The sequence below is a fragment of the Dama dama genome, chromosome 20, assembly GCF_033118175.1.
Source record: "Dama dama isolate Ldn47 chromosome 20, ASM3311817v1, whole genome shotgun sequence".
NCBI lineage: Eukaryota > Metazoa > Chordata > Mammalia > Artiodactyla > Cervidae > Dama > Dama dama.
Window position 1 is genome coordinate 77,365,785 of NC_083700.1, and position 26,437 is coordinate 77,392,221.

Here is a 26,437-nt window from a genome sequence, read left to right on the forward strand (position 1 = left end):
TCCTAATCTATTGGAACATTCCCCCCCCACCCATTTTTTTTTGCTCTTTAGAATGCTGCCAACATAAATAAGGGAAAATTGCATTACTCCTGACTACCTAAAAAGGTATACGATACCAATGGAAGTCATAGCAGCTATTTAGTCTTATTTTTTTTATTTTTACACAATATTGAAAGGGTACTTTCCACTTACAGTTATTACACAATATTGGCTATATTCTCCATGCTGTACAATACATTCTTGAGCCTATCTAAACACCCAGTAGCTTCACAGCGGCCATTTCTGTTTGTTTGTTTTCTGGCCATGCCTTGTGGCATGAAGGATCTTAGAGCAGTGGAAGCGTGGTATCCTAATCCTGGACCAGCAAGGAATTTCCTCTCAGTGGCTTTTGAACTGTGACCAAGAATCTAATTCTAGTTGAAAGGTAAATCAGTCAGATTATTTGCTTACAATTTACTACCAAGAATAAAACTTCTTTCATTCCAATCTTAAAATTAGTAGCAGAACCTGGACTAAAATATGACTTTCCTCAAGGAATTTATCTTTTATTACATCAGTTCGGTATTTCATGCTATATCTTCATATTTATTAGCTATTTACCTCTTTACCAAAATTGGGCATCAAGGTGTAAGAAAAATTACAAAGTTCTTCAAATTTCATGCTTAATCCAAATTAATTATTATTTCTTTGATCTGAAAGACTACAAGTAAACTAAGAGAATAAATGTGGGGAAATTACTGCCAGACAGTGCCGGCAGTATTTCAGCATTGCCTGAAAATGCTGCTGTGAATGAACTAGAATCATTTCAGAATCATGTAGCTGAATGAAATGTTCATAGAAATACTTTTCAGATTTAAGTTCCTATGGATCTTAAGAGAAAGTGGTCAATATTTCTGATAAACCTGATGATTGGTACAAGCATGTGTGCTCAGTCACTCAGTCGTATCCGTTCTTTGCTACCCTATGAACTGCAGTCTGAACACCAGGCTCATCTGTCCATGGAATTTTTTTCAGGCAAGAATACTGGAGTGGGTTGTCACTTCCTCCTGCAGGGGATCTTCCTGACCCACAATCAAACCCACATCCCCTGTGTTCATTGGCAGCCAGATGCTTTAACACTGAGCCACCTGGGAAGCCCGGTGATTGGCATACATGTGTTATGATTTTCCCATAGCACAAAGCACTTTGTTCTCTGCAAGAGGGTAATGGGATTTGAGAGCAAAAAGCACCAGGGCATATTCACTAGCCTATAAACCAAGTCTTATAGTTAAACTGTTGCAAAATTTACAAATTTACAATGAAAAAACTAAGCTGTGGGAGGTTTTATCTTTTTTATTTTCCCCAGAGGCCTGGTTCTAACACTAAACTATTAGGCTATAAATGACAAAGTATCCTGTTCATTATTTTAGTTACTTTCCTTGATCATACCAATGTGGCATTAAGGAAACCTTTATTAGCATCGTCCTACCAGATTAATAGGGCTTAGCGGGTAGCTCAGTGGTAAAGAAGTCAATGCAGGTGACACAGAGGGCGTGGGTTCAATCCCTGGGTCAGGAAGATATCCCTGGAGGAAGAAATGGCAACCCACTCCAGTATTCTTACCTGGAAAACCCATGGACAGAGGAGCCTAGCAGGCTGCCGTCCATAGGGTTACAAAGAGTCGGACACATCTGAATACAGAGCACACACAGACGCCAAACTGGTACCCAATACAAACAGATTATGAAGGATATGCACTATTTCATCAGCCACCTCCCCTTCTCCTTTTCTTCTGGTCAAAGTGTTTCCTTTTGGCAGAGGAACTGCTCCTCCCTGACTCCGGGCACGTGGACCCTGTTGGGGCTGCCAGTTACAGCAAACTGGCTTCCGAGGCTACAGAAGCATGTCATCCAAGCCGGACCTATGGTAGAATCGTACACTCCTGGCTCTGTAATTGGCCACTGAGGTAGGACCATGACTAGAGGAAGGCCAGTCAAAGCTGTCGTCCTGGGGCTTTGCCAATAAAAGCTGGGATGGGTCCCTGGGGTGGGAATCGAAGGGAAGATGAAGCGCTTTTTCCCCTCAGATATGACTCTGTGTGGTTGTGAGCTGCAGTTGCCAGCAGCCAGACTCTCTACCACAGGAATAAGCACAGTCTGCAGTAGGAGACAGAATTTGAATTTCAAACCATATAAGCAGGTGTTGAGAAAGGATGTCAATTTTTTTTTTTTTACACCAATGAGCTTAATTTTTTCAGTGAAATCCTGTTTTACCAATTGATAGAAACTAAATCTCAGTGAATGCCGGGTCCTATTTCTTTTTCTTAACTTCTAAGCAGGGGACAGTGGAGGGGAAAGGAAAGCAGGGCCCAGGATAAACAAAGGCACTGATCCTCGTCATCTGTTGAATTTGGCATCTGACTCTTCATCTGGTCTGTTTTTCAGGTGCTGATCTGCATGGGTTCATGCCAAAGGTCACTTCAGGACTAATGACTCTCCTTATTTGCCCTTGAAGCCTTCCTGAAGTACCCTGAGGTGCTCACCAACACCTGTCTGGGATATAGGTACCTTGGTGAGGCTTTCCAGGGCCCAGAACCATTTGTGTGCTACTCTCAGGAATTATCCTACTGTTCCTATACCTTAAGTGAGTCAAGTTGGAACTTTACAAGGCTGCTGTAGGTTTGACTGCCTTCATCACCGTTGTACTGCCATTACAACATGTACTATGTACTGTACTGCCATTCCTATGTACTGCCCCATACTGCCTCGAGTTGCCAATAGGTCTAGGGCCTTCTCTCCATCCTGATCTCTACCTAGGAGTTAAAGGGCAGTGGCTATTCCTACTCTGTGATTCTCTCAACTCTTGGAATTCCCCTAGATTCATTGGGAGTGTCTGTTAACGCTCCCCCGTAGGATTCAGTCCTCTGATACAAACTTCACAGGATACTTCAAAATTTTTGTTTCAATTATAGATTGGCTATACTGGATAGGATGAAAAATATTCAATTAAAACACCAATAAATACAAATGGTCACTGTGTGCTACTTAGTGATGGAATCATCTATGGGTGCAGGGCCTCTTTCTCCGTGGTACACCAACTTAGCTTTCCTTTCTTCCCTCTTGGCCTTCTTCTTCTCCCCCTAACTTGGGAATCAAGATTGCCAGGAGAAATATCAATAACATCAGATATGCAGATGACACCACCCTTATGGCAGAAAGTGAAGAAGAACTGAAGAGCCTCTTGATGAAAGTGAAAGAGGAGAGTGAAAAAGTTGGCTTAAAGCTCAACATTCAGAAAATTAAGATCATGGCATCCAGTCTCATCACTTCATGGCAAATAGATGGGGAAACAGTGGAACCAGTGGCTGACTTTATTTTGGGGGGCTCCAAAATCACTGCACATAGTGATTGCAGCCATGAAATTAAAAGACGCTTACTCCTTGGAAGGAAAGTTGTGATCAACCTAGACAGCATATTAAAAAGCAGAGACACTACTTTGCCAAGAAAGGTCTGTCTGGCCAAGGCTATGGTTTTTCCAGTGGTCATGTATGGATGTGAGAGTTGGACTGTGAAGAAAGCTGAGCACCAAAGAATTGATGCTTTAGAACTGTGGTGTTGGAGAAGACTCTTGAGAGTCCCTTGGACTGCAAGGAGATCCAACCAGTCCATCCTAAAGATCAGTCCTGGGTGTTCCTTGGAAGGACTGATGTTGAAGCTGAAACTCCAATACTTTGGCCACCTGATGCAGAGAGCTGACTCATTGGAAAAGACCCTGATGCTGGGAAAGATTGAGGGCAGGAGGAGAAGGGAACAACAGAGGATGAGATGGTTGGATGGCATCACCGACTCGATGGACATGGGTTTGAGTGGACTCCAGAAGTTGGTGATGGACAGGGAGGCCTGGCGTGCTGCAGTTCATGGCGTCAAAAGAGTCGGACACGACTGAGCGACTGAACTGAACTGACCTTGGGAACGCTTTCCTAGTGCTCAGAACTTGAATTGCCTCCTGGTTTCTGTTTCTGGGACTCAAACACAGTCTGCTATACCATCTCTTTCTATGGCAATGGACATAACAATGTCTGTGAATGGAAGAGGGTTAACGGGTAAATACTGGGAAGAAAACGTAGCAGGTAATATGTCAAATGATTGCTCCACAGAAGCCACATGAGGGAAAAGTGAGTATGGTACCTAACTCCTGGTCCTAGGCTCTGGGTGCCTGCATGAGTGCCTACTCTCATCTTCCTGAAGCCCCACTGATGAATTTTCTAAGTCTGGAGCTACCTTAGGATCTTTCCTTAATTCCCTCTTTTTACTTGAGCTAATTCAGTCATAATTAGCTAACCTAACATAATAGCCAAAAGGAGGGATTTTTATTTCATGGAATCAGGTAAAATTGAATGGTCAAATAACAGGAAGAGCAGACATGTTGCTGGTCTTCAAGAACCTTGAAACCATCAGTAACTTCCCTCTTACCAGCTGAATCTCTCCACAAGGTAGAAAACATAGTTACTGACATAACCAGGCTTTTCATCAATCAGTCTTTACCACCAGATAAAGGAGAAAATATACCAAGGTTTAAAGTTTCTATATTAATTTGTTTCAGTAGTATAAATATAAAGAGAAAGAAAATCCTTGAGTTTACCAATTCTTGTTTCATGCTATGTACACAATAGATTGTGTCTGGATTTTGGCTGTGTGAGAAAAAAAAAAAAAATTCCTCTCTATGATGAAGCTAATTGGCCTTTCTAAAACTCTCTTTTAAAAGTATATAAAGGAAAGAATGAATTTTAAAAGATTGCTTTGTCTTTCTTGTGTTAAATGAAAAAGAAATAATGAGTATAAAAACAAAACCTGTGGCTAATTCATGTTGATCTTTGACAGAAAACAACAAAATTCTGTAGAGCAATTATCCTTCAATTAAAAAATTAATTAAAATAAAATAAAAATTCTATTAAAAGAAAAAAAGAATAATTTTAGACAGATGAAAGCAAACAAACAAACCCCAAATATGTCAGTGCCTTCGCAGTCCAAATTAAATGTGATAAAACAAGCAAAGAAGGATGTCTCATTCCCAACATAGAATAATTTTAAAGTCAAGGAGACTGAACTGTGATAAATATATACCCTATTTCCTCTACCAAGAACAGGGCACTTCAGAGATTTTGTTTCAGTTATAAATTGACTGTTCTTGACATTATGAAACACATTTTATTTGAAACACCAGTAAACACAAACGTCTAATAACAGTTACGTGTTGCTTAGCAATGGAGTCATCTATAAATGAGCCTCTGTAATTATTTATAATAAAAAAAGAATTTGAATAGTTCAAAATCAGATGTTTCTGGATCTGTGAGTTTAGAAGTTCTAGGTCACTCTCACCAAAACTGCACAAATGATGGAAGAGTCTCTTCAACTTCTTGCTAAAACTTCCAGATGCACCCATATCTTTTCCTCTAGCCCTTCCCCAATCAGATCTCCAGTGACACGCAATACTGAAAGATGCAGAAAATAACCACTTCAATTTGTATAGTTCCTTCTGTTTTCCCCTGATGTTATTTCCCTCTTTACCAGGAGTGAGACCATCAGTTATACAAACAACTGAACCCCAGTAACTTGAGTGCCTGCCACGACAACTTTCACATTGGCGTCTTTCACTAGATTTGTAAGATTCTTGTGGTAAAATTAGTTACAGCTGAATTCCCTGAATGTTTCAAAGTCAAATACTCATTTAGATCAATGGTTCCCACACTCTGTATTTCAAAAGTGAAATTTCAAAAATGTGTTGTGAACCAGCATATGTTTGCCAACTTTTTCTTTGCCAAGTAAAGATTTAGGGAAAATAATGTACCCTCCTAGCCACATCCCTTCACAAAATAAAGGACAGTTTAAGGCCAATGTAGTAGGCAGACCATTATCTCAACTTTTTTTTTTTTTAAGGAAGTGGTTGTCATTTCCAAGTACCAAGAGTAGACAATGATACACTGATTGTTTCCATCACAATTTTGACAGGGCACAGATGGCACTTTCTAAGGGTGAAACTAAAAATATTTCAGTGAAGAGACTATTTATAGAGGTGCAGGCAAATTTTTAAAAATCCAACAAAAAGGATGGTGAGTTACCCAGAGACTAGCCACAGCAGGAAACCATTACTTCCTTGGGGCCTGAAGGGCTAAGGAAAGGGAATAGTGTCTCCAGAGTTAAGTGAGAGCTGGAGATGACAGGAACTGAACTGACGACAAATGCAGTCACTGCTAGAACTACGATGAGGAAGGGAAAGAATGGGGCATACAGTACCCTATCCATCTCCTCCATCCTGCGTGAACCCAGCTGTAAGTCAAAGGGCATGGGACCCTGCATACTGCAATCCAGAGAGTCAGCCTCGGGGAGCACAGAATAGGTCAAAAAGCGGTGGAGAATGGATCCACTAGAACATCATGATACACTCTGGTGAGGGGGATTGAGACCAGATAGAGGAAAGAGTACACGTGTGAATTTTTTTTTATTTCAATTTCAGGAAAATTACAAGAGAAATTTTATTTTAAGATATAATATTGTTTGTAATTATATGCTTGATACATTTGTCAATTAGTGGCTCCATGGTCAACAGTGTAGCAGCAAGTGGTGCTCAAATGGGCAACTTGTTCCAGTACTTTATTTTTATCACATTCATTATTAAAAATTCAGCCTCACAAAGCTATAAAATAGAAGCAACACTTTTATTTAGTTTGAACCATTTTAAATGAATTGAGGAATGCCAAAATATAGCCTCAATGCCTCAGAGACATCTGCACTAGAGGTTCCCAAACTGTGCTGCATGTAGTTATCACTTGGGATCTTAAAAAAATAAAATACCGATGCTTTGCTCACATCCCAGATATTCTGATTTAACATTGTAGGGTGAAACTTGGAATAGGAATTTTTAAATAAATGTTCTCTTTTGGTTTTAGATTTAAAGAAAAGCTATAAAGATAGTAGAGTTCCCATATACCTCATATCCACTCTTCCCTATTGACATCTTACATTAGTATGATGCATTTGTCACAGTGACTGAATGAATATTGATACACAGATTTTAACTAATGTCCATACTTCATTCAGATTTCATTAGTGTTTAATTCATGTTCCTTTTTGTTCCAGGATTCCATCCAGGGTTTGACGTTACAATTAGTCACCATGTCTCTGTTAGCTCCTCTTGGCTGAGAAAAATTCTCAAAGTTTTCTTGTTTTGGATGTCTTTAACACTAATGAGGAGTATTTGTCAGATATTTTGTATAATATCTCTCAATTCAGATCTGTCTAATATTTTTCTCATGCTTAGACCATGGTTATAGGTTATGTGGGGAGGAAGATCACAAGTAAAAGGCTCTTCTCATCACATCATACCAAGAGTATCTACTATCAACACGACTTATCACCATCCTGAGCACCTGGTTGGTCAGATTTCTCCACTATAAAGTTTCCCTTTCCCTCGCTTCCATACTGCATTCTTAGGAAGAAAGTCGACATGCACAATCCACACTTCAGAATTAGAGAACTTTAGAATGGATACATGTATATGTGTGGCTATGTCCCTTTGCTGGTCACCTGAAACTATCAGACCATTGTTAATCAGCTATGCTCCAATGCAAAGTAACAAGTTTTTTTTTAAATAACTAGAGATTTGTTCCACCACCTTAAGAACAGAGGATCTATGCAAATTATTTGGAATTCTGCATGGGAGATTTGTCTATTCTCTCACAATTATTTACTTAATCACTTATTTATATTGGCACAGACTCATGGATATTTATTTCATATTCTAGATTATAATCAAATACTACTTTATTTATTTCGTTGCTCAAATTGTTCCATCTTTGGCCATTGGGAATTCTTCCATTGGCTCTTGTCCCCCTTGATAAGTCCCATTACTATGGGTATTCTTTTTTTTACCACTTCTATACTTTATAGCACTGTAAGATGCTCCCAGTTCATTTTGTAAATTTCCTTATAATCATCCATTTCTCCAAGGATTCCTGGTTCTTTTTACTGGAAAATTAGTCTTAGAATCAATTATATAGGTGATAGATATGACTTTGCTTCTAGGCCATTTCAGCTGACAAAAAAAATCAAAATAAACGTGTGTGTGTCTGTGTGTATGTCCCCATATGTATATGTAAACATCTCTATGTTAAGGTAAGCATGAGTTACTTCATACTTAAGTCTCCAAATCTAATCCATATCCATAGGGATGGTTCCTGCCTCCTCCCCTTCCTTGCCTATAAATTCTCACTCCAATAGTAAGAAACCTGGCTCCTACTATCTGACATCCAGTTACTTAATTTTTTAATTCCACTATACAACTACAGTAGTTTCAGAATTGTGAACCCATTCACCCAGGGAAGACTTCATCAACTAGAGTACAGTGTTTATGCACAACTGTTTTTTTTAACTCCTCTCTTTTCCCAAGTTATTTAGGTTAGTCAACTTTTCTCCTAACCCTTACACTGAGGTTTTATTCATACATTTATAAAATATATTATTTTGCCATGATCTGTATTCCACCTGAGATTCTTCAAACTTGTACATTTTTTTAATCCACATACATTAAGGCTCACTCTTTGTGCTGTAGAGTTCTATGTGTTTTGACAAACTCATAGTGTCAGGAAACACAATTACAGTATCACACAGAATGATTTCACCACCATTATCCTCTGTACTTCACCTATTCAAATTTCCTTCCTCCCAAAACTCCAGTAATGACTGACCTGTTTATTGTTTATTTGGTTCTGTCCTTCCAGAATGTCAGTGAAGTCATGGAGTATATAGCCCTTTCAGATTGACTTCTTTCACTTAGAAATACGCAGTTAATTCTCATCCATATCTTGTATGACTTAATATCTCATTCTTTTTTTATTGCCAAATTGTACTTCGCTGTATGTTCATACACAGTTTGTTTATCCATTTACCTATTTTAGGAGGACATCTTGGTTATTTGTAGATTTTGTTGATTATGAATAAAACTGCTATAAAATTTCACAGGCAGGTTTTTGTGAGGGAATGAATTTTCTTTCTTTAATGTGGACCATTTTTAAAGTCTTCATTGAATTTGTTACAATACTGCTTCTGTTTTATGTTTTGGTTATTTGGGCTCAAGGAATGTGAGATCCTAGCTCTCCAACTAGGGATCAAACCCACACCCTCTTCCCTGGAAGGTGAAGTCTTAACCACTGGACTGCCAGGGAAGTCTGTGGACTTGAATTTTCAAATTAACTAGGCAAATCCCTAGAAATCAATTTCTGGATCATAAGGTAACATTATGTTTAGGTGTGTAAGAAACACCCCAATACATCCTATAGCTTATGTTTCAAATTTTGAATTCTTCAGACAACTTAGCTACATTTTTCAGTTTTGCAAAACCCCTTCCAGAAAGAGAAGAACATTGTGAAAACACAGCCATTCTCTTTGGGAAATGTACTATATTCTTGGATTGCAATTCATTTGCCATCTATTTCCTGCCTTACCCCCACCCCCTCCATTTATCCTATCTGCTAAAATACAATGTTTCACTATCACAAACATTTAATAGCTTTCATTTTCCCACTGGTAGCAGAGGACATCAGGTGTGCTTTGACAGAGTAAAGGAAAGTACCTTTTCAAACTCTCTATGAAGTGCAGCTACACAGTGCACATTGGTTTCCCTTTTAAACTATAGAATCACTTAGTGTTTCTCTGTCACACACTCACAGGTGACCATTTAACCTTGAGACCTATGTGAATGAATCAGGCAATTTTCTAATGATGCTGAATTGGGAAGAAAATGGTACATTGATTCCTGACTGTAAGTTTATTGTATCAAAAGAAAGATATGAATCTTTTAAGAAGGCACTCTTCTGTGCCTGACAACATAGGAAACAAGCTATTCTTTGATGAGCTTTTAGAGAAATTCTTGATTTATTTATTTTTAATAGTAAAATATTAAAATCAAATGTATACCTGCACACCTTGGTTATTTAAGGAAATGATCAATGTTATTGCAAGTAACTGACTGCCATTTTTAAGAATCTAAACTAAACCCTAAATCAGAGAACCACAAGATTAGGAAAGAAAAGCACAGGGACCAAACAATTGCCTTTCCTCCTTCTGTTTATATAATAAATGCATTTATTGTTGCCATGGCAAAGGAGCCATTCTGTTTCACATTCCTCTGTTTTTTCCCTTTATTATACCCAACATAAGAAAATGTCATATTTCACCACCTTCTTTTTTGGATCATTATGTTTACCCATCTGCTCTACACTTACTACTCTCCCCAGTTTTTTTGATAGTTAATACTTAGCAAAGAAGTAATTTCAGATGAAGGAAGTGGTTTCAGTAGAGTTAGAGGAATCTGGAAGCAAAGCCTGATGGAAAGGAGATAAGGGGAAACACTCAACAGCTTATTTAGCCAGGAGAGCAACCCAAATCTTGAAAAGCCCCTCAGATTCAAAAGGGAAAACTTTTAAAATGCCCTTTAAAGCAAATTCCACCTTGTTAATATGGCTTCCCAGGTGGTGCAGTGGTAAAGAATCTGCCTGCCAATGTAGGAGATGCAAGAGATGCAGGTTCAATCCCTTGGTCAAGAAGAGCCCCTGGACCAGCAAATGGCAACCCTCTCCAGTATTCTTGCCTGGAAAATTCCAGGGACAAAGGAGTCTGGTGGGCTACCGTTCAAGGGGTCTCAAAGAGTCAAACATGACTAAGTGTGTGCACATACACACCACCTGGTTGATAAGGTAAATCAACTTTGTCAGGGTCTGTTAGGACATTCTAAACATAGTTCTTTTCTTTTGTCATTATTATTCTGAGCTCATCAAAGCATTAAAGGAATTAATAATACCACTACTTTAAAATAATCACACCACACATGGAGTATTCTGCCCAATGCATGATGCCACACCTTGTCACAGAGAGTAACCCACGCTCTGTGACAGGTAAACGTGTTTTCAAAAGGGTAATGTGTTTTTCAAAAGATGGCAATCAAAGCCTACAATCACATTCATTCCCCCATTCATTAATTAATTTTGAATATTAAAAATATGTGTTAATAGTATATTATGTGTTGAGCACTGATCTAACTTAAAATTTAAAATATATATTAATATATTAATATTATAATATATATTGATTATATATTAATTATATATACTATATATTATATATAATTAAATATAATTAATATATAATATAAATATAAATATTACATATAATAATATTATAATAATATATACTAAATATATATATTTTATATCATATATCATATATATATATGAGTAAGACATCATCCCTTCTCTCAAAAAGTTTCCATTCCATTCCTGTCATAAAAAATGTAGTTAAATAAACAGGGTGTTTTTAGTTTAGAAAAGAGAAGACTGAGCTTGAAGAACTATCCCTGAAAAGATAGCAAATTTAGGAAAATGCCACAATCTGTGGGAAACAATCAGTTCTGGTGAGAGAAGTGGTTTCATCCTGTTTGTATTCCCTGAAGCTTGTGTGTGAATAATCAGCTCAAATGTGCTTTCTTGTTGATTGCATTCTTCCAGTCTTGGGGGCAAAGGGATGAGGTAGCCTGCCATTCCTTTCACAAACGCTGCAGTTACAGACTAATCTTCTCATTCAAACAATCCTGCGGGACAAAGGCACTTTGCGATAGCTCAGGACAGGAAGAGGGTCCCAGGCTTCACAACCTGAGAAGAGTCCAGTCAAAGAACAATTTGGAAAGCCTTCAAATATTTGAACAGCTGTCACGTGGAATAAAAAAGACTGAATTCATATAAAATTACAAGAAACAAAATTGAGATTAATGAGAGGTTACTATAAAGAATAAACTTTCAGATGGATACTGTAAACAAAAACTTTAGGACAATAGTTTTCAAATTTTAAAGTGCAGATGAATCACCAGGGGATCCTGTTAAATGCAGACTGTGATTCACACCTGGTGTGAGACCCAAGATTCTTCATTTCTAACTAGATCCCAAGTTGTGCTGGTGCTCCTGGTCCTAAGACCACATCTCATGTATCACTGCTCTGGAGTTCTCTGACAGGGGAGCTCATTAAAACAGACTGGGTTGCCAAACACTGCAACTATATAAGGAGAAGTTGAATAGCTATTTGTCAGGAATACAACAGAAGAGATTGTTTTTCCACATGCGAGAGTGAGTTAGGTATTTCCTTTCAAATCTAAATGGTTTGATTCAGGTTTTTTATAAAAGAATTAATTTTACATGTGATTATTTCTTCCAAATATTAAAACACTGCACATAGATAATGAAGAAGTTAAAATAATTCTTTTCCTCCCACTTCAATAGATGTGGAAACAGAAGATCTTAGACATTAAATGACTTGCCTAAAATTCTTTGTGTCTTATAATGAATTTATTGACCACTTCCTCATAGCCAAGTCTGGCACAGGGCTGGACAATCAACAATGAACAAAACAGAAATGATTCCTGCCCTCTGAAGGTTACAGTCAAACTGAATAACACAAAACACACCCATGTGATAAATCTCATTTTCTATTAGCCTATTGAGTTGTCAGACAAAGACTCTAAGAGCAGGAGAAACTGATTACAATGATAGTGAGATTAAAAAGGTAGTGTTTCGAGAGAATAGCATTGAAACATGTATATTATCTAGGGTGAAACAGATCACCAGCCCAGGTTGGATGCATGAGACAAGTGCTCGGGCCTGGTGCACTGGCAAGACCCAGAGGAATCGGGTGGAGAGGGAGGTGGGAGGGGGGATTGGGATGGGGAACACATGTAAATCCATGGCTGATTCATGTCAATGTATGACAAAAACCACTATAATATTGTAAAGTAATTAGCCTCCAACTAATAAAAATAAATGGAAAAAAAAAGGTAGGGGAAACAATCCATCATTTAAAGTGTCAAGTGCCAGAGAAGAAAGCACTGCTGATTTCTCCAAGCACTTCTGGCTCTATTAAGATGGACTGCATGACCCTGAATCTTTGACGAGCCAGCTTTTCACCCCATTCCAAGAAAGCATGATATTAGCAAGGATTAAATCACTCCAATGTCTACAAACAAAGTAGAAACTCTCCAAACCCCATACTCACTTCCTCACCAGCTGACTTACCCTTTCTATCCCCAATAATGTAGGATGGAACAGAGGCTTCCCATTATACCCCTTTAGAATTCTTTATATAGCAGAAGTAGGCAGACTGAGACCTTGGGGGAAATAAATACCCACCAAGACATTGCAGGCTGATATCACTTGCATGTTCAGTTTTGGTGTAAAGTTAATTCAGAAATTTCTTTCAATGATCTAGTCCATATTTCACCTCACTATTACTTTCAGTACCCTTAATAATTTCCTGGTTGATCTGCATCATCCTTTATCTGTCTGGACTCAGTACTGCTGGACCCATGTTGGATTAACGTCCTCTTACTTTTGTCTCTTTCTTACCACAGGTTCTGATACTTTGATTATTTCCCTGTATCATCTTGATTTTCTGTCCTTCAACTCACCATTCTGTCCCTTTAAGATTTAAGCTCACTCATTAACGAAAAGACTGAGATAAGCTGAAATATCATTATATATTCTCAGGTCCCCTCATTGTGTGTTAAAGACTGAGATTCCTGGGAAATAGACACAGAGATGGAGACTGACATGTAGGCGGTTTACTGGGGAGTGATCCACAGTAAAGCAAGGAGGGAAACCGGGTTAGACAGCTGGGAAAGAAGAAAGGCAATTCAGCTGCCACAGATGCCCAAGACAACTTCATAAAGAACTCTAAAGCTGGGATGATCCATATGAAATGTCCCTAACAGAGGCAAGGGGAGGGGACTGCCCATGGTGATCAGTCATGGGATGCGGGCTGCTCCTGAGGTGGAGGCATAGTTTTGGGTGAGTTGGCTTTCTCTCTACAATGTCTAGTCTTCAGGTTGGACTTAGCTGTGGGATGTCAACACTCCTGGCACCTGGAGAGATGAGAGTCTGTTTATCAAGGTATAATCTGAGCAATGTACCACAGCATCTACTACAATCCACATATTGTGCTGCTTGAATCTATTTGCTTCATGTAATAAATTTACCTCACCTGGGAAGAACTCTTCCAGGATTCTGGTTAGTCCTTTCTTTAGGAAAAACTTTCAAGGTGAAGGGTGGTGGGACAAACTATAGCTCTAACCACTGCAGCTGGTCTCTGGACCACAGCTGATTCTTATCATTACCCTCCTCTGCTGCTGCTGCTGCTGCTAAGTCACTTCAGTCGTGTCCGACTCTGTTCGACCCCATAGACGGCAGCCCACCAGGCTCCTCTGTCCCTGGGATTCTCCAGGCAAGAGCACTGGAGTGGGTTGCCATTTCCTTCTCCAGTGCATGAAAGTGAAAAGTGAAAGTGAAGTCGCTCAGTGGTGCCCAACTCTTAGCGACCCCGTGGACTGCAGCCTACCAGGCTCCTCTGTCCATGGGATTTTCCAGGCAAGAGTACTGGAGTGGGGTGCCATTGCCTTCTCTGTACCCTCCTCTACTTATTCTCAATTTCTTTACTCAACTAGCATCTCTGCTAATCAATGTAGCTAAACTTATGAGTGACCCAGACTTGTATTCTTATGTATGAGCCCCTGGTTACCATGCCCTTGCTTCTCAGGCCATGGATATTTCAGTTGACATTTACTGTGAACTTAGGCAGGAGAGCATCAGAAGACTACTTAGTGGATTATCTGGGTGCTAAATTTATTTTTCCCTGATGTCAATATCAAAAGTCCCACCATTTCCAGGCGTTAATCATCCCTACCAGGACAGTGTCTTGTTTTTGTTGCTTGTCTCCTGGTAGGAGGAGCCTAAAGTAGCCAGAGCTAACTGAAGCATAACATTTAGTGGGATTTGCTGAAAAATTGTTCCACACATGACATACAGGAACTCTAGCCCTGTAAAAGCATAAATTTACCAAATCAATTACTGGGAGCGACAGGAAACTGGGAAATCCCTGCTTCTATCTTTTGCATCTCATGTCTTCTACCATTTGGAGACACAGCACTATATAATAATCATTAGTAAAGTGGTGTGGTGGTTGGTGGTGATTTAGTCATCAAGTCGTGTCCAATTCTTGTGACCCCATGGGCTGTAGCCCACCAGACTCTTCCGTCCATGGGATAGCCCAGGCAAGAATAGTGGAGTGGGTTGCCATTTCCTTCTCCAGGGGATCTTCCTGATCCAGGAATCAAACCCATGTCTCCTGAACTGCAAGCAGGTTCTTTACCCACTGAGCCACCCGGGAAGCCATTAGTGCAGGGGCTATATCAGTGATCACTGGAGGCTATCCAGGGTATATCCCAGAGGATAGCACTCGATCCTTGCAAAGTATCATCTCTAAGCTGTCACCACCCCTGCCCCTTGCAAGGCCACTGCATCACTTCATCAGGCCAGCAGCCTCTGAATGGCACAAAATGTGAAAGAACTAAGGCTCCCATGGTTACACGCCCACCTGCACATCTTGTTTACCGTAAAGTGCATCTATTCGTCCAATGTAGTGTTTTATCAGCTGCTGTGTCAGCGTATCAAAAACTCTCTAAGCCTTCATAAAGTGCCTCACTATGGGCAGGAAAAACAGACCAACACCTGCCTATAGGGTGTCAGCCAGTACCACTATATGTCAGCTACAGTAAATATGTAGTTGTTATCCTTCTAAGGTGAAAGAACTATGATATAATGAACTAACCTTCAAGTCTATGGTTGGTCTCACAGAGGCATGGCTACACAGCACACTCTTTATGAAAAGCAGTGCTTAGAGAAGCCCTAAACTGAGTGTAGAGACAAAAATGAAAATACTAGAGGAATTTGAAGTTTCTGGTACATGGTGCTGTGGAAAATATAAAAAACAGCCCCCCCCCAAATTAATTTAAATAAATAAATAAAAACAGCCCAAATATTAGCCAGATCAATATAAACCCTCACACTGAAGGCCTACTTATTATAGTTGCTGTTGCCCAGCCATGAAATTAAAAGATGTTTACTTCTTGGAAGGAAAGTTATGACCAACCTAGACAGCATATGAAAAAGCAGAGCCATTACTTTGTCAACAAAGGTCTGTCTAGTCAAGGCTATGGTTTTTCCAGTGGTCATGTATGGATGTGAGAGTTGGATTATAAAGAAAGCTGAGTGCTGAAGAATTGATGTTTTTGAACTGTGGTGTTGGGGAAGATTCTTGAGAGTCCCTTGGACTGCAAGGAGGTCCAACCAGTGCATCCCAAAGGAGATCAGTCCTAGGTGTTCATTGGAGGGACTGATGTTGAAGCTGAAACTCCAATATTTTGGCCACCTGATGCAAAGAGCTGACTCATTTGAAAAGACCCTGATGCTGGGAAAGATTGAGGGCAGGAGGAGGAGGGGACGACAGAGAATGAGATGGGTGGATGGCATCACCGACTCAATGGACGTGGATTCGGGTGGACTCCGGGAGTTGGTGATGGACAGGGAGGCCTGGCCTGCTGCAGTTCATGGGGTCACAAAGAGTTGGACATGACTGAACGACTGAACTGAACTGAACTGAATATAACATGCCCAGTGTTCAAGAAAAAAATTACATGACAAATAGCAAGAAAAACACAGTCTAAAGAGAGAAAACAATTATCAGAACCAGACTCAGATACGACACAAATTTTAAAATTATTAGAGAAGAATTTAAAACAACTGTGAATAATATATTAAGGGCAATAAAGGAAAAAGAAAAGCAGAAAACTTGTAAGAGGTCATTAATGTAAGTAGGGAGATGGAAACTCTAAGAATTTTTTTAAAGGCTAGAAACCAAAAACACTGTAATAAAAATGAAGAATGCCTTCAAAGGGCACAGCAACAGACTTAGCCAGGCAAAGAATGAACTTGCATACAGGTCAATAAAAACTCCCTAAACCGAAATTCAAAGAGATAAAAGAATGAAAAACTAGAATATTTGAGATCTTCTGTGGGACAACTTCAAAAGGGTAATAATTGTGAAGCTGTAATAGGGGATAGAGAAGAAAGAAATACTGGAACAGAAGACATTACTAAAGGGTAAAAATTTTCCAAAAGTAATTAAAGTCATCAGAGCAAAACACAGGAAACTTGGGGTGAATATCAAAAAGAAAACATTTTTCTTTAAAAAAAAAGGGGGGGGGCAGATCATATTCAAACTACAGACAAGTGAAGACAAAGACAAAATTTTTTTTAAAGCCAAAAGAGAAAAAACAATCTACCTAGACAGGGAAACAAAAGTTAAGACTGACTTCTCACCAGAAATCATGCAACCAAGAATGAAATGAAATATTTCAGTGTTGAAAATAAAAAAACCAAAAACCTAGAATTCTATATCCAATGGAATTATACTTCAAAAGTGAAAGAGAAATAAAGACTTCAAATGAACAAAACTGAATGAATTCATCTCCAGTAGAACGGGAGATGCAAAACAATGTTGTAACAAGTCCTTTAAGGGAAAAGGAAAATCACATAGGTACCTCCATTCAGTAGAATACTATTCAACAGTAAAAAAAGAATGAGCTATAAAGTCACGAAAAGAACATAGATTAATGTTAAGTGTATATTGTTCAGTACAAGGCAGTCTGAAAATTTTATATACTATATTCTAATTATATGACATCTGGAAAAAGTGAAAGTATAAAGATCATTATAAAGATCATTAGTTCCTAGGATTTAGAGGCAAAGAGGGAAGAAATGAATAGGTGAAGCGCAAGGACTTTTTTAGGACATTAAAATTATCCTTCACAATATTGTACTTGTGAATATCATTTGTGTTATGTGTTTGTCAAAATCCTTAGAAGTTTAAGCATGATAAATGAACCTTTATGTATGCAAATCTTAGAAAATCATTTAGGGAATCTCAGAAATAAATTTAGAACAAAAACAATCTAACTACATTACAGACATATGAAACAATCTCCCTGAAGGGAATTAAGGAGAATGTTGCTGCTGCTGCTGCTAAAATGCTTCGGTCGTGTCCGACTCTGTGCGACCCCATAGACGCAGCCCACCAGGCTCCCCCGTCCCTGGGATTCTCCAGGCAAGAGCACTGGAGTGGGTTGCCATTTCCTTCTCCAATGCATGAAAGTGAAAAGTGAAAGTGAAGTCGCTCAGTCGTGTCCAACTCTTAGCGACCCCATGGACTGCAGCCTACCAGGCTCCTCCGTCCATGGGATTTTCCAGGCAAGAGTACTGGAGTGGGTTGCCATTGCCTTCTCCTAAGGAGAATGGTGCAGCCTTAAAGTATCTTTGGCAATGAGTGGAGGCTTAGTACAAAAGGCAAAAGAAATTGAGCACAAACATTGTGCTCTACCTAATAAAGTTGTATTACAGGGGAACAGTTTAACAATTCTGGAACTACTCTACATGCTTGCGTTATGCATTAGTCTCTCACTCTTTGTGAGCCCACGGACTGTAGCCCACCAGGCTCCTCCATCCATGGGATTCTCCAGGCAAGAATACTGGAGTGGGTTGCCATTTCCTTCTCCAGGGGATCTTCCTGACCCAGGGATCAAACCTGGGTCTCCCGCATTGCAGGCAGACTCTTTACTATCTGAGCCACCAGAGAAGTCTACTCTACATGCATACTGAAACTGAACAATTAAGTAAATATACAGAAGATGGTGAGAGCCAGGCTTCTCGATGTCTGAGTGGGAAGTAACAGACAATAAAGGGGAGAAGACTAGGATGATCCATGTGGTAATGGATTAGAGCTGGAGACATTAGTATGAACTCATGTTTAGCTTAATACACATATAGGTGGATAAAAAACAGAAATATTTATAGATATAAGTATACTGGACTGATGCTGAAGCTGAAGTTCCAATACTTTGGCCATCTAATATGAAGAGCCAACTCATTGGAAAAGACTCTGATGCTGGGAAAGACTGACGGAAAGAGGAGAAGGGGGAGACAGAGGATGAGATGGTCAGACCGCATCACTAACTCAGGGGACATGAGTTTGAGCAAACTCTTGGAGATAGTGAAGGACAGGGAAGCCTGGCATGATTCAGTTTATGGGATCACAGAGATGGACATGACTTAGTGACTGAACATCGACAGCAATACACAATGTTGGCACACACACATATATTTCCTTGCTCTGTCAGCTGAAACGGCCTAGAAGCCATGATAACCCAGTAGCAATGAACACACCTGGCACCTAGATCTTGGTTTCTAATGCATGCGTGCAAGCCCAGTCACTCAGTCATGTCCAATTCATTGTGACCCGATGGAGCTCACCAGGTTCCTCTGTCCATGGAATTTCCCAGGCAAGAATACTGGAGTGGGTTAACATTTCCTCCTCCAAGGGATCTTCCCAACCCAAGGATTGAACCTGCATCTCCTTCAACTCCTGCATTGACAGAGGGATTCTTTACCACTGCACCACCTAAAAGGAACCAAGAATCCTTGGAGAAATGAATAATTCCAGAGCTAGAGTGGGAAATGTATAAGACATTCCAGAATATTTTATAGTGCCAGAGAGTAAAGAAGTTCTAAAACAAATAAACCACAAATCCCACAATGATAGGAGCAAGTCAAAGAGAACCAGGAGCCCAGAAGTCAATGAAAAAAGCTCCGAGTGGCCAAAAATGGAAAACTTTAAGCAACAAAATAAGTAAAGTAGTATTGAATTATAAATCAGAACACAAAATAAATATCCATGAGTCCATACTGATAAAAATAAATGATTGAACAAATAAATCAATGAGGGAGAAGAGACAAATCTACCCTACAAAAGGACTCTAATAATTTATGTAGAGATGGTGTGTAATTCCCCACTTCTTAAGTGTAGGCTGCACATAGTAACTTCCTTCCAAAGAGTATAATATGGAAAGGGGGAAAAGAGAATAATTTCACTTTGGAGAAACCTAATAAAAACTATGTCAGCCTAATGATCAGGGTCAACATCCACACTGATAAGTCATGTGTTGGAAAATCATGCTTCACCTTTATGGTCTTCCCCCAAAACACACATACCTCCAGTGTAATCATGAAAAAAATATCACACAATCTCAATTGACGCACATTCTACAAAATACTTATCCAGTACTTCTCTTAACTGGCAAGATCGTCAAAAATAGTCTTAGAAACTATCACAGCTATGAAGTCTAAGGACACGTGACAATTAAATGTAATGTGGTATCCTGATGGTATTCTGTAACAGAAAAGGGACACTAGAAAAATATTAAGGAAATTTGAATAAAGTATGGACTTAATTATAATCATGTATCAATATCAGTGTATCAATTGTGACAAAGGAACCATACTAATGTAAGATCTTAGTAATAAAGGAAACAGGGTACAAGGTACATGGAAACTCTCTGTACTATCTTTGTAATTTTCCTTGGGACCTAAAACTGTTCTAAAACAAAAGGTTTTTAAAAAACTAAATTCCTTTCAGGAAGATAATTACCTTTTTAGTAAAAACAAACAAAAGCTATTTGCCATTCTAATTATGGAATGATAGTCCCAGGGCATGATAGATAAAAGTTTGGAAAAGATGCAACAGAGGACAAAATTGGGAGGGATTGTGATATGCCAAGAACCAACATGCAGAAGCAGAGTTAGGGCCCAGAGATGAGCAATAAAGAAAGAGAAAAGAAATCAGTGATACTCCAGGAGACCGGAAACTGAAGAGTGAAGTCAGTCCTCCGAATATTTCCAGTGGTGAAAAATGGTTAAGTAAGTTAAAAGACAAGGTACCTAAATCTGATTTTTAAAAATTTTGTACCATTATTATGTAAAGTAACCTCTGCCTCTGTGCTCTCTCTTTCTCCATTCAAATATCTCTCCTGGACGGCTGTCTTACAGAAGTGGTATTTTTGAGAAATCAAGGAAAATGCAATGCTTTGAGGCACATGTTGGATGGAAGATCGAAAACAACCACAAGAAGCAAAATACAAACAAGAAAAAGAATTCCAGAAGCAGGAAATCAGAAAGTAGAGCTATCTATAAGAGACATAAGCCCTCTGAGTGCCTTCAGAGATATGGATGGGGAGCAGAGAGATAAGAGATTTCCCTAAGTCTGGAGAACCTGAGTGATGAGTACAGAATAATTCTGTGAGGCTACTATGGAAAGAAACACATTCCTAATACAGTGTAAATTCAGAGACTTTTTTTTTAGAAAACAGGGATCATGAAAGTATTTGTCACTTGGCAAATTTATGAGTAGGAAACATGAAGCTCCAGTTCACATCAACCACTTCAAAAAAAAAGGAAGTTGCAATTTATGTTACCATCTTAGTTACAATAATAATATGCCAGCACAGAAACTTCCTTTCAATTATGTGTTCCTGGCTTTCTTCCTTCTTAAAATAAATAAAACAGCTCTCCCACCTCCCAGAAGAAAAACAACAGTGCCCTGTAACCGTTAAGCCAAAAAGCAAAACCTCCTAAGCAGATGCAATACTGCTTAGGCCAACTTCAGACTGTTGATGTTCATCTCCCTGGCTTACATAAGAGGAAATGTTTTCAAGATGCACTCTATTTCATTATGGCAGAATCCAGATCTGTTAGCAGGGTTTGTCAGAGTTTCCTTGGAGAGCACATTAGATAAGAACATGGGGGAAATGGGTCAATTCAACTTCATGAAGCAATTATTCATTGATTATAATAGACAGTTTGATAAGGAATACGAAAGTCAGTAATACAGCCTTGTTTTCAATAAATTTTCGGTCTAATAGGCAAGGTAAGGCAAGCAAATAAATAGCCATACAAAAATATAAAGTTTGCAAGATGAGAGGTCTGAAGATTGGGTGCACAACAATATGAGTATATTTAACACTGCTGAACTGTACACTTAAAATGATAAAGATGGTAAATTTTATGTTACACGCTTTTTCTCACAATTAAGAAAAAGAAAAATGAGTGTGAGGAAAAGATAACTTATTGACCACTTCCTCACCTTGGGGAAATAGAAAGTGGAAGGTCGGCATTGGTTTGGCTCCAGGCAAGATTGGATTTTGAAGGAATTAGAATAAAAGCAGAATCTTTACCATGAATAGTGTTTCCCTTGTGGCTCAGCAGTAAAGAACCTGCTTGCAATGCAGAAGATATGGATTCAATCCCTGGGTTGGGAAGATCCCCTGGAGGAGAAAATGGCAATCTACTCCATTATTCTTGTCTGGAAAATTCCATGGACAGAAGAGCCTGGTGGGCTATAGTCCATGGGGTCACAAGCTTCAACTAAAGACACAATTTAGCAACTAAACCACCACTGCTACCTATGAATATCCACTTTAAGAAAAACATGACACACAAACTAATTCAATTTCCACCAAGAAGAATCAATTATCACATGCAAAAAGAACACGTAGGAATACCCAAAAACCAGAATTGGTGTGGCGTTGCAGAGAAACGCGGACAGAGATGGGCAAAGAACTGGCAGAGTCCAAGGAGAATTGGCAGAGAATAAGAGTGTACCAGAAATGAGAGAAAAAATGCTGGGGCAGTTGCTAACAACTGCTTAGGTCAGGTCTAGCTCCCTTTCTATGTTGTTAGGTAAGCAATTCAGAATGTGTCAAGAGGGAGTCTGGGTAACTATGTAATAAAAATAAATGCTGGAGAACAAATCCCAAAGATCAGCTAAAGAGGAAGGAGGAAGATCAGGAAAATATTCCTGAAGAAAATGATCATCAAAGTGAGCTTTAAAAGTAAATTGAGTTTGTCACATGGGATACAGGGTTAGGAGGGTAGGGGGAGAGCAGGTGAATCCATATGAAAAAAAACAATGGAGCTGCTGAAACCAGGAAAGGCCAGGGATGATGGTAGCATACCTGGCAGATGAATGAATTTATCCAAAATGTAGGAAAATGAAGAGAATAATATGAGATGACCCTGGAAAGAAGACTAGGGCCACACACTCAGTCTTGCAAGCCAGAATGAAGAATTAAACAAGATTAAACTGGCAGTAGTGTTTTTAATGTAATGTAGGAAGAGAGACAACATAAAAAACCTATTTGAAGGATTTTGCAGTAACTCAGTTAAGAAGATTGTACCTGACAAAGTTTCACCTTGAGTATTGCTGGTATTTCCATCTGCTAATCCCTAATACATAGTACATAAATAATAAATATTGTTGAATGAATAAATTAATGCAGAGTAAACTTTTTTTTTCCAAAGTAAATTTAATCAGGGCTTCCCAGGTGGTGCAGTGGTAAAGAATCCCCCTGCCAGTGCAGGGGACACAACAGACGCTGGTTCAATCCCTGGGACAAAAGGATTCCCTGGAGTAGGAAATGGCAACCCACTCCAACACTCTTCCCTGGAAAATTCCATGAACAGAGGAGCCTGGTGGGTTACAGCCCATAGGGTCACAGAATTGGACAACTGAGAGACTGAGCACATCAGAGGCTCAGCACTAATTCAATGGCAAACATTGAATGAATGAAGTAAGAGAGCTTGGGCTAAGATAACGACAACGGTAATGGAAAGTGGGGAACAAATAGAAAAAATACTGACAAAATCAATATAATTTGATATTAGATTAGAAATGGAGGAAAAAATATATGATTTTGAAATTAGAAGTATGGATGCTTTGAGAAGGAAGGAAGAAGATAGTGTCTCCCACCTCCACCTGTGAGTAGAAAAGATTTTATTGCCAGTCTTTCTTATTAGAGGTAGAAACTATTGTTGAGCTTGGTAAACACCAACAGCGCAGAAAGGAGCATAAAAGTAGATTATAATTGACATGAAATTGAATTTACATATTGTCTAGTTGGACTTTGTCGAGTGCCCATAAACAGTGTTCATAGCTTCCCTAAGAACCTATCCTTTTAACCTAAAAGGATTCTAAGCAACCTGAATGCATCAATGATTAGATAGCTTAGATCCCACTCCTTTTCTCTCAACAGAAAATAGAAGGAAAAAAGAAAAGAAAAAGCTAATTAAATAGAAATGCGGCCTTATAGCTCATCTCACAATTTTAGAAGCGATCCATTTTACTTTGCTCCTAAGAGATACCTTCTAAAAGGCAAAATGCTGGTAAAACTGAAACTCAAAGTTCCCAGCTCACAACATCCCCATCCTGAGGGATGGTAAAATAAGCAAGATTATCTACATACGCCTACTGTCATATCTGGCTATTTACTAAAAAGGATGCTTGTTCTTTTTACCAGAGATTCCCTTAGGCGATCAATCAGAAAAGAAAGGGACTCTCTCCTAGCAGAGAAAATGTTAGAGAATTAATCACATTGATAAATCTGACAACAGTTCTCTTTGAAATCTTAAACTAAAGGACAGGTAAAGGATGATATTTGGTTATCTTAATAGTCTATTATTTATTAATAGCAAAAGTGAGTTGCTTAGTGAAATATTCACCAAGAAATTACATTTCTTGCTCCAGAGTAACATGAGAATTTGAGGTTTTTCTGAACTTTTACAATCTAAGCTCAAACAGACACAGGCCTATTAGGAAATAGGACCTCTTCTAAAGTCTTTGATCTCTTGATACATTCTGTGTTACTTGGAAATTAATTGCTTGTACCATTTACCATAAAGAGATTTTTTTTTTTTTTTGGCTGCACCATGCTGGCATGTGGGATCTCATTAATAGTTTTCCAACCAGGGATCGAACCCACATACCCTGCATTGGAAGCACGGAGTTTTAACAGGTGAACTGCCAGGGAAGTACCATAAAGATATTTTAAGTACCTAACAAACATTAACCACTTAACATCTGAACAAGCAGCAGCAAATTATGAAGGCCAGGCTGACCTCACTACCAGCAGTGAGACTTATTTGGGGTAAGGAAACACAAGTATATCACATACCCCTGTGTACAAGTGTATATTGCTCAGTCAACAGTTTTTATCTTGGAATGGTAACTTTGGGATTATCCGGTCTATCCAATTCCCTGTTTTGATATTTATTATTAAAAACTGATGGGGAAAAAAAAAAAAACTGATGGGCGTCCAGATTCCTCGGCCTCTTCTACAACTTCAGCCCAGTACTTCAAGAACTTGATCAATTATTTAGATTTCTGAAATCAACTGTATCATCACAGTCCTTTCTGATTCTTAGTTTAAGTCTGAGGAAACTCACTCAGGGGGGAGGTTGGAAAGTACTTACACAAGTCATCCTAGAGTTTGTTGTTTTATTGCTCTTGTTCAGTCGCTGTCATGTCTGACTCTTTGTGATCCCATGAGCTACAGCATGTCAGGCTCCTCTGTCGTCCATTATCTTCCGGAGTTTGCTCAAACTCATGTCCATTGAGTCAATGATGCTACCTAACCATTTCATCCTCTGCTGCCTCCTTCTTCAATCTTTCCCAGCATCAGAGTCTTTTCCAGTGAGTCAGTTCTTCACATCAGGTGGTCAAAGTGTTGGAGCTTCAGCTTTAGCATCAGTTCTTACAATGAATTTGCAGGATTGACTTCCTTTAGGATTGACTGCTTTGATCTCTTTGCAGTCCAAGGGACCCTTGACAGTCTTTTCTAGCACCAAAATTTGAAAGTCTCAGTTCTTTGGTGCTCAGCCTTCTTCGGTCCAACTCTCACATCTGTAAATGACTACTGAAAAAACCATAGCTTTGACTATATAGACATTTGTTGTCAAAGTATCTCTGCATCCAAGAGGGTGCAAACCTAAATACAAGCATTTCAACCTTGAAAGACTTAGCAGTTGGCTAGTAATAACTTTTTTCTTAGATCCAAGGATTTAAAATAAACAGGATGGGCCATTTTCTACAAAATGTTTAAGAAGGGATAAAACATTATTGTAGAATGATCTGGGGTCTTCAAACTGTTCATTGTTAAGAACTGCTATTTCTCTTTTCTCTTTCCTGTAAATACCATTCTGGCCACATCTCAGATTAAAACTACTAAGACTGAAAGTAGAAACTTTGGGAAAACCCATGGTGCATTAAGGAAAACAGTCTCTCTACCAAGAAAACAGAAATTTAAGAAGCACAAGGGAATTTTTTCTCACAGAAGAAGCCTGGGATAGTCCTCATAGGAGAATTCATATTATCCCAAGAATAGGCCTCTGAATAAATTATATGACCATTGACAAATTTTTAAGAATTTTTAAAGTAACATAAGAACTGTCAGAAAATGTGCCATGCTCTTATGAAATGCTTCTCTCAGTCCTCTATCTCACACAACGTTTTCTATATTTCTTTTTAGGAGCATTGACTGCGGACACTTGTGATCTATTCAAGACTTGCTGGTGCCAGGCAGTATGCTAACTATTTTAGAAATATGAAATCTTTTAACCCTCACAGCAATTCCTATAAGTTGGTAGTGTTAATCTCATTTTAGATATAAAGAAACTGAAATGCAAAGGGAATAGAATTTCAGAAAGGCAGTATGGCTAAGAGGTGACAAAGGCAGGACTCAAGTCTCTTATCCCAGAGACCTAACTGCTTTCATTGCTAATGAAAATGGAGGATGAACCAAGCACAAACTTGAACACCACACTACCATTTGGACTACAAAATGTTTTCTTCTTCACGTCCCCTCTTAC